Source organism: Anser cygnoides, chromosome 5, assembly GCF_040182565.1.
Source record: "Anser cygnoides isolate HZ-2024a breed goose chromosome 5, Taihu_goose_T2T_genome, whole genome shotgun sequence".
Classification (NCBI taxonomy): Eukaryota; Metazoa; Chordata; class Aves; order Anseriformes; family Anatidae; genus Anser; species Anser cygnoides.
The window spans coordinates 19,153,700-19,162,684 of NC_089877.1; the positions used below are offsets into that span (position 1 = coordinate 19,153,700).

The following is an 8,985-nucleotide window of genomic DNA, read 5'->3' on the forward strand; positions in this document are numbered from 1 at the left end:
TGCTCCTTTCAGACGTACATGTACCTGGCTGCAAAAGGAACTGGACACATGCAATTGGCAGAGTAAAACTCTCACCTCTGAATTTCCAAGTACTAGTGTGAGGAGGTATGGCTTGTGAATGTTTGACCAGAAAGGACTCAAAGACAATCAATCTTATAAGGATACCTTTCCAACAGAAGTGAGCTGAAGCCAGAGTATTTATTAAAAATCCCTGTCAGCCTCGGGAAAGCAAGAATGAGGTTCCTGTTCAGGAGCTGAATCTATCATTATAAGGCCCAAATGTGGTCCTGAGTTTCAGCTGTATCTATGGAGCTGTCCTGAATTTGACCACCTGCGGTTATTCTGAGTACAGCAGATTTACCAGCTCTCAGAACAACAGTCAGCTGCTTCCAGCTCTCCAACCCTCAAATAGTTTTGAATCCCTTGATCTAGCATAAGCCTTATCTAGAGATGTTTCTGTGTTTAAGAAAGAACAGGTTGGATCCAAATGTATTCTAAATTGTTCTCACAATATCTCTATTTTTTTTCTACTTTCTACTCAGAGTAATCAACAGTTTGTCTATGTTTCTAATCTTAAGGGAAGGAATGTTATGACTGTGAGAGTTTGAAGACAATAAAAACACAAGGCATGCAAGTATACTTAAAAATATTACTATGTTAGGTGTAACAAGATTAAGAAAAAGAAAAGAAAAAACAACCTACTTTCTGCTCTGATGCTCTAGGTCAGATTTTATGACACTTACTAGAATCTCATATACCAGTAAATATGACACTCCTCCTTTATCTCTTACACCTGCCACTATAAACTATTCTAAGTTATTAAGGCTCCATGAGCGGTTTCCTAGTATCAGTAAGTTTCTCTGCCATTCAGCATACAGAATTTATCTGCCTAAAAATTGGCAAGCAGGCTGTAAAATATTGATAATAAAAGTACATGAATATAAAATAATCGTCCACAATAACAGGTTAGTGGCATATGTGAGCTGTTAGGTTAATAATGCTATACAAACAGACGCACAAACCACAAAGCTCCTAAAGAGGAAGAAGCAAACAAAAAACAGTGATTATCAATAGCCCAGTGAAAGGTATCAACTGCGGGGAACTATGGGAATGTCAACCCAGAGTGCTAATTCCAATATTTAAAATACTTGGGCTGAACACCAGTTAGCTTTGTGCTGCTAGCAAAAAGGGGTTTGGGGCTAGGGGGCAATAAAAAACACAACCAGCTTTCTATCTTAATCATATTTCTCAATGATGTCACTGCTGTCACTGTTTAGAGGCTGTCCGAAATGCTCCCAATGTTGGGGAAGAGTCTCCATCCAGGAACTGTTCTGAAACTCCTTTTGGCACCACACTTCCTCTTTGATAGGGAATGCGTTCACTTCTTGTGGATGCATTGTTTTCTGGGATTATACATCCCTTCATGCAGAATAAACCACTTTCTGAAAGTGCCATTGGTCTACACCACACAATTCTTGAAGCTGCCATAGTAGAAAACAACAGCAATTTAGCCAGATAAGTGTAAAGTTGTCATGTTCTTATTTCTAGGAATAAGTTTATTTAGCAAATTAATGTGATTCATAAAGTGTTACCACCAGAACAAAGGTCAGCTGAAAAAGTAGAGTATGGAATTACTAATATACTTATTTTCATATCTACAAGTCATTGCCAATACTTTTATCTTTTTAAAGTAAAATGGACTTTGCAACCAGCATATTGTTGACAGCTTTTAACTTAACCAAACACCTCTGATGTACACTTTTTCCTTACCGTATAGCGAGAACAAAAGCTTGAAGTACCTTTTCCACTGATGTTAATTAGTACCTAATTCTGTCCTTTATTTCCTTCCTCAGCCTAATGGAATTCAACTAGTTTCTTTGTAACTGAATATTAAAAATCCCCTAATAATTGCATTTAACATCAGTGTTTGTGTTTCTGGAAAAAAAAAAAAATTAAAAAATTAAACTGGGGCCCCAACCTTGAGGTCTGGATACAACACTGAAAATGCTGCAAACTGGAACAGCCTCAAGATTATAAACAACAGGGCAAGTCCTTCCTCTTCTTCCTAGATAACCACTGTGAAGCACAAGCATTCAGCACTCCTTTAGGTCTCAAAGAACTATTCACATGGGATCATTCAATAGGTATAGGAGAAAAAATGAACAGCTCATCCTGATCTCTCAGGATCTGATATAGTCAGTCCAAAGCAACTCCTCTAAGCAGCTGAACACAACTAAACATAAGCATCCAAAAAGTGCAGTTCGGAAGCGGCCATATATATAGTTTGCCTTCATTCATATTCCCATCACAGAGTGCCAAGGTTTTTGTTTGTTTGTTTTTTCCAGGTATATACTCGTTGTAAAAGTCTGAAGACTATCACATTAAGATGTACAACCACCATGTTATGTGGATACTGTGTATGCCTTCCAATGACAGAATGTTAAGTAACAATTATTTGACCATGCACCAGCAAAGATTATGGCCATTTAAAAAAAAATAAACTGCAATAGTGCAGAAACAGCTCATAAAATTAGTTCTTTTTTCCTCTTTCATACCTCATATTTGTACATTTTTACTGCATGAGTTCTGAAAATCTTGCATAGTTCAGCAATGACTAGGTTTCCACTAATGGGATTTGGACAAGTATTCCAGCCCTTTCATCAGCAATAAGGAAACTGAATGTTCTCTGTTAATCAGCTCAGCACAGTCATTATTTAACCCGCAGACAACGTATGGCAGCAAAGTTTAAATTTTCAACCTTGAGAAGGCGGCAGGCTTTGCTGGTTGACCCTGCTGAAGGCAGGCAGAAATCAGAAAGACTCTCTGTAGACAAGAAATGGCAGACAAACTTAATCGTCTAATAAGAAAAGAGTTCAGTAAATCTGACCGACTGCTAAATCCACAAATAAGGAAAAACACTAGACTGCATCCTAGATTATGGATATGGACTGCACAGCATTACTCAGAAGAGAGGTAACAGGAAAGGTTGTAAGACGGCGTTAAACTACAACATCGACAGAGCAACTGTGAGTCAGACCCATCCCTTCTTCTGAGCGTGCTTCACCATCAGTAACAAGGACAGGCGTTAAGAGAAGAGTAATTTAGACAGCCTTGTCTGCACTGCCAGGATGTCCCCGTATTTTGTGCGGTTCACACGGCAGACAAAACCAAACATAAAATTGAGAAAGGGGGGGATCAGCTCACACCAGGTTGCGATGGAAGCGCGCTTTGAACACATGTTCCTGATCTCTGCTTCAGTGCACAACTGCTAGTGCTTAGTTAGAGATATAGATAGAGATATATCCAGAGATATTATTGTCCAGAGACACCATTTGATACAATCAATAAAATAAATTTTGCCAGGCCAGCAAGACAGACTGGTTCAAGTATCTGCAATAAGATATTTAAATCCTAATACATTTGAACACATGATCTTAATTTCAGCCTCCAGGAGGTACTTTGCTATAAAGCTACAACAGGCCATTGCTTTGCATGGCTGCATTTTATAATTTACAACTCAAATTACTTCAGATGAGATCTCTACAGTGTCACAAGAATAAAAAGGCTTAATAATATGCAAAGGGTCTGATTTGCTTTTATTTTAAAAGTAGAAGTTCCCTGCTACTGTGTAAACAGCAGATGGGGCATACCATTTAGAAACACAAAGAAATCAACACAGGCTGGAGGAGGAAGCATTCCTAATCAGACGTCAGTTTGTGCTTCTGCTGCAGAAGAAAGTAGCAGTGATAGTTGGGTCTGGCCCTACTCAAAAGACACAGCAGTTTAATCAGAACTAAAATAGCTAAATGGACTGGCTTTTAATTATTTATATTTTTTCATTCTGTTATTGTAAACTTTGTGCTACTGCCTGGCTTTCAGCACGTGAGTGATTAGTGTTAACCTATTAGAAAGAAAACTTTATATTTGAGGAACTGGGAAGTTGCTGGGAAACAGAGCTTAAATGCAAAATCACCACCGATTTGTGCTTTTGACTTCTTTCTGCCTGGTCAGTCACCACCAAACCTCACTTCAGGTGACTCTCCTTTGAGCAGCACAGTAACCATTACATCCTTTAAAACTACAAGTCAGAGAAAACCACTCTCCTCTCCACAAAATTCCAAGGCATGTCCCAAGCTATGGGACAGCCTGAAGATGGCTGCAGTAGCCTCCAAAAAAGGCCTGGAGCAGGCCGAGTGCGCCAGCTGTGACCCCAAGCAGCCTGTCACCTGAGAGCACTAGTCATATTTCAACGTGCAGCAAAACCTGTTATTCAGGCTCTCAAGCAGAACAGTCTCTGTATGAACACATTTTGTGAATATATGTCATTTCTTATCTGTAAGTGAGGTTTAGGGGCAGGAATATATGGCCAGGAATTCTCCATTCAAATGCAAGCTTGGTCAAAGCTTTGTTGAGTTATTTAATCTACTTTTTGCTTCCTTTTAATGCAATCATTAATACCCAGATTTTTATGATCTTGCAAGAGTAGACTGGTAATGTTACATTAGGTTCAGATATACACAGCTATGAAAACCAAATGTTATTGCTGGAAGTATATTTTAAAGTGATGAGAAAACCAACACAGAGCTAGATAAGCAAACACACACCTTTGCAAAAGCCACACTGATTCTGCCATATCCCAGAGGAGTTCCATATGGCATGCCATAATGGCATAAATCATGGACACCTAGCATAACTAAAATTCAATAGCAATTCCCTGAGCATAGGAGAGATTGTGCATTGTATTATAGACAGTTTGATCAAATGCTTTTTAGGATCCATTTCACGGATGAGAAACCAGACAGGAAAAACTGTTTGCTGAAGGTCGGGCAGTATCAGAGGCTGACCTAGATTTCCAGAGATCTCCCCTAAACCACAGCTAGCATTCAGAAACTTTTCTTAGCCTATAACACTAGACATGAATTCTGGCATTTACTTCTGTCCCTTCTCCAGCACAGGCAACTCAACCTTCCTTTCACTCGGTGCCTTTCCGGAAAGGAGGCAATTAGGAACATACTTATTACCAATGATTGGAAGTAATTACCAGGTGAGATTGCTTTCTACAAAGAACCTGATTTCTTTAGTATGCTAGAATACAGAGAGCACAAAGAGTTTGTAGTTCAGTAATTCCAATTTTCTATCTGTAATGCAAATCAATACAATACAATATAACACCCAAGTTAATCCTGCACGTTTTACTTGTCTTATTTGTTCCCCTTGAAGTGCATTCTCTCACCCTAATGCTAAAGCAGTCAAAACAATAAATGATGCAAGTCAGCTTTTAAGAGAATGGGGCACCTCTCCTTACAAATAGGGTGCCATATGGATTCCCTTCATGAATATGGGATTTCCTTTTAAAGTTACAGAATGCTTTCAGCATTTAATGGCTAGTGCTACTGCTGCTCAGGTTCCTTTTGTGATTTGTACCCCAGGGACACAGAGCTCTATGCATTACCAGCTTTTCCCTTATTTTTCACCCTCCATTATCAATCTGTGTAAATAAGATGCACAGCATCCGCTAGTTAATAAACAAACTCTCACTTTGATTACACTTTCAGTTTCCAAGCGCAGAGCTGACTAACTACAAAGAGTAAATGTGTTTGGGGTTTCAGTGCTGGCCTTGGAAGATTGTTCACAAATACATGATTCATATCCGATCCTGAACATTAACACTTTCCTTATGACTCATACATACAGTTAAACAATAAAACAGAGTGCTTATTGAAGTTTTGTTTAACATGCATGAAGGACCTACTATTAATATTTTTAAATTTAATTGTTTAACAATGTCAATCCTATTATTAGCTGCAAGGAGGGGATGTTTCCACTTCTATCTTGAAATAAATACATGCTTTTGATTTTACTCTAGCTTATATTAAGAATCTGTCTGCAACAGCTCAGAAAATAATAAAAAGCCATTAGGCATGGCATGGAGCAGGGTACATACTTTACCTATGTACCCACAGTACATTATTTGAATGGATAAAAAGCAATTGCTTTATATCTCTCATTCTATAGAACACTATGTGTACAACATACTGGTCAACACACCATTTCCTCACATTGTTTTCCTCTCCAAATTGAAGGATAAAACAGAGAATACAGCCTTCCTCACACAATAGAGTCTTTAGGTCTTCTATCTGGTCCCTACATATTAGGATGTTCACTGTAATACAATTCCCGGATAAATTATAACCAGTGACTGGCAAATCTGAAACATGTAAGAGTTCAAGTTCATCTAAAAAAAACCCTGAGAAATTATTTTTAAAACTTTATCCTTTGCATTCTGGTTTTCTTTTAAAGTTTGTTAAATCGTCATAATTGGAGATTATTTGCAGTTTCGCTAAAAAAAAAAAAAAAAAAAAAAAAAAAAAAACAACCCAGCTCCAGCTCTACACAAGAACCATGAAAGCACAAAACAGAGCTTGTAAGAATCATACTGTATTTTAGATATATGTTCAGGTAAAATATGACATTTATATCTCCAATTCAAACCTGCAGTATAGTTGCTTATCTTGGGAAATGCAACTCCCTTGTGTCTGTATTCTGTTGCCTATGAGCAGCTTTCAAACCATTTTTTACAAATTTGGTCCTATCTTTATTCACACTATTTCTAAATAACTACAGCCAATGCTTTTCAATTTGTTATATAAAGCTTTTCCAAAGGATAAATTCTTCCAAAATACTAGAGAACAAATTCAGGAAATACAGTGATGACACGGGAACATGTTCTGCAGATGTTCATCGTGTCATTAACCCAGCAAGTAATGAGTAAGAACCTCCTGGGCTTCATCCTAACCCCACTGAAGTTACTCACAAACTATTCACCCTATAGATGCAAGGCTGGCCTTAAATTCAGACATTGGCTCTGTCATGAGAACACTTTTTGCCTAACACTGTGTAATTTCTAAGTGTTTCCTGACAATTAATGTTCCTCACCGGTTGTGGAGCTGTGGTCTTGAACACGTTGCCTTCAGAAGCTGACCTTGCAGAGGTAGAAACAGTGATTTGCTGGTGTTGACAAAGCCTTTCTGCCGCTGCTGCTGGTCTCACATCTGTAAGCACTGTTTCAGCATGGCTGAGCAAGGACAGAAAATAAGGGGGAGTTATTCGCAAGCAGACACTAGTATCAGTCATTGCACACACTTGGCTAATAATTCAATCACTGAAAATTATACTTTAGTTAAAAAAAAATAAAAATAAAAAGTGGGACTTTAGCTCTGTCCCAATAGCAGGCAGAAAACACAGAACACTGGCATATCAGGATGAAGTACTGTCCCTAGGTTCCCTCTCAGGTTTTCAAAGAAATGGAGGGAAAGTTGACGGTGTCAGATTCACTTCTTTGCTGTGGGACTCGATACCGATGGTATTCAGTTCCGAGGGACACAGCCAGGCCACACTTGCCCGCTGCCACCCCCCTCATCTCACCTCTCAATGGCGGCCGCCCTGCCACTTGCCCAGTCTCAGACCAGAGAATGGCCTCAGGAGCGTGACTGTATGGGAGCACCCCTCTCCATCAAGCCTGTGTGTTTAGCATGCTGGGCACCCTCTGTGGCCAGGGACACCCTGCAGTCCCAGGCCGTAGCAGTGGAGGACACCTGTCAGCCAGCCAGGAGTGCTTACCTCCAGGCCTCATTAATTACTGTTTTTTCCTTGGACCAACATCAAAATGGCCTCACCTGAGCCAGAGGGTGTGGCAACAGACACCTCAGACAGCGTGAGCAGCAGGGCTGCAATGCCTTGCTTGCAAGCCCCGGCCTCAGAAAGCATTATCACATTTATCCACTCTCCTGCCAGGCCGAGGGCGGCCACCATCTTAGGCAACACCACACACTGCTGTGTCAGACAGGGCTCCACGCTGCTGTAATGGTGGGCGTCAAGGCCTGACGTGCTCCTCGGTACTCCAGGTTGCCCATGAAACACAAACTAGCAGCAGGTTTCACCACGCAGCTCTTATCTCAGCACCAGATGACTGAAAAAATTGAAAGGAAATATGAGCAGGGGAAGCATTTCTTCATGTTTTTGTGTGACGCTTGTTGCTAGGAAAAATATTTCCTTAGTATCTCTATGGGCTCTGCAAGTCAGCATCGGTGGAGCTCTGCTGGTTGCCAGAGAATATAAAACACAGCAAATGTCAGAAAAAAATAGGAAGAAGAAGTAAAGCTTTAAGAATGTGCCCCATAAGGAACGTCTGTCCCTTCAGTGCTGCTCTTTACATGGTCAATAGAGACATACACATCTGCTTTCTTGGCTGGAACAAATCTTGAGAGCTTCTTCCCAAGGTATTTTGTCTAAGCAATATTATTTTTGTGTCTGTTTTTTTAGAAGCTTGAAAGCAGTTGTTTGTATCACGGTAGCACATGGTGGATCAGAGCCCTGAGTGCTGAGCGAACAAGCAAGCCAAGGCCTCCAGGAGCCTGCATTTACAGCAGCAAAAGAGAAAGGGTGGGAAGAGAAAGAGGGTTGCTGAGGGGCAGAACAGCTTGTCCCCAGCTGCAGCAATGGGGCCCTGGTCTCCTACCTCATAGCTCTTGTGCCACAGGTTGCACTTCTGGTCATAAGCCATACCAGATGTCCTAGGGAGGAAGGTTAAAAAATCCTCTGGTCCAGACACCCCCCATGAAGACATGAACCCTGCCTCTCATTTCAGCTGATTAGTGTGGATATTGAGGCTTTTTGCATATCCACAAAGCTGAGACTGATGATGGCATCACTATGTTTCAACCCTTCCAGACATGAAAGGATAACTCATTTTCTAGGCCAATCATTCACTGGTCTTCCTGCTAACAGCTGTGTCCAATGATGATGATGAAGGGTTAGGGGATGGAGAGTTTGAAGCTGGTTATTGCTGAACTTGCTGCATACTGGCCACAGCACAATCCAGTGTATCTGTTTGAGCTGGATATTGAAGTCCCATTAAGTGGTTTCTAGTCCCCCCGATCATACTCCAAATTGTTTTGTGGCTGCTCCCGTCACTGACCACTGAAA

At 40.4% G+C, this 8,985-nt stretch overlaps 1 long non-coding RNA gene across 2 annotated transcripts in view; it reads right to left on the reverse strand.

Annotated features, from left to right (window-relative positions):
• The window catches only part of LOC136790863 (uncharacterized), a 246,655-nt gene extending 238,048 nt beyond the window's left edge, over positions 1–8,607 (reverse strand). The window contains exons 1-3 of one of the 2 annotated variants that reach the window (XR_010831652.1): positions 8,519–8,607; positions 7,677–7,969; positions 6,937–7,075 (exon numbers count right to left, since the gene is read on the reverse strand). This is a non-coding gene — a long non-coding RNA (uncharacterized lncRNA). The other variant, XR_010831651.1, reaches the window with a different exon arrangement.
• Positions 8,608–8,985: the final 378 nt, after the last annotated feature.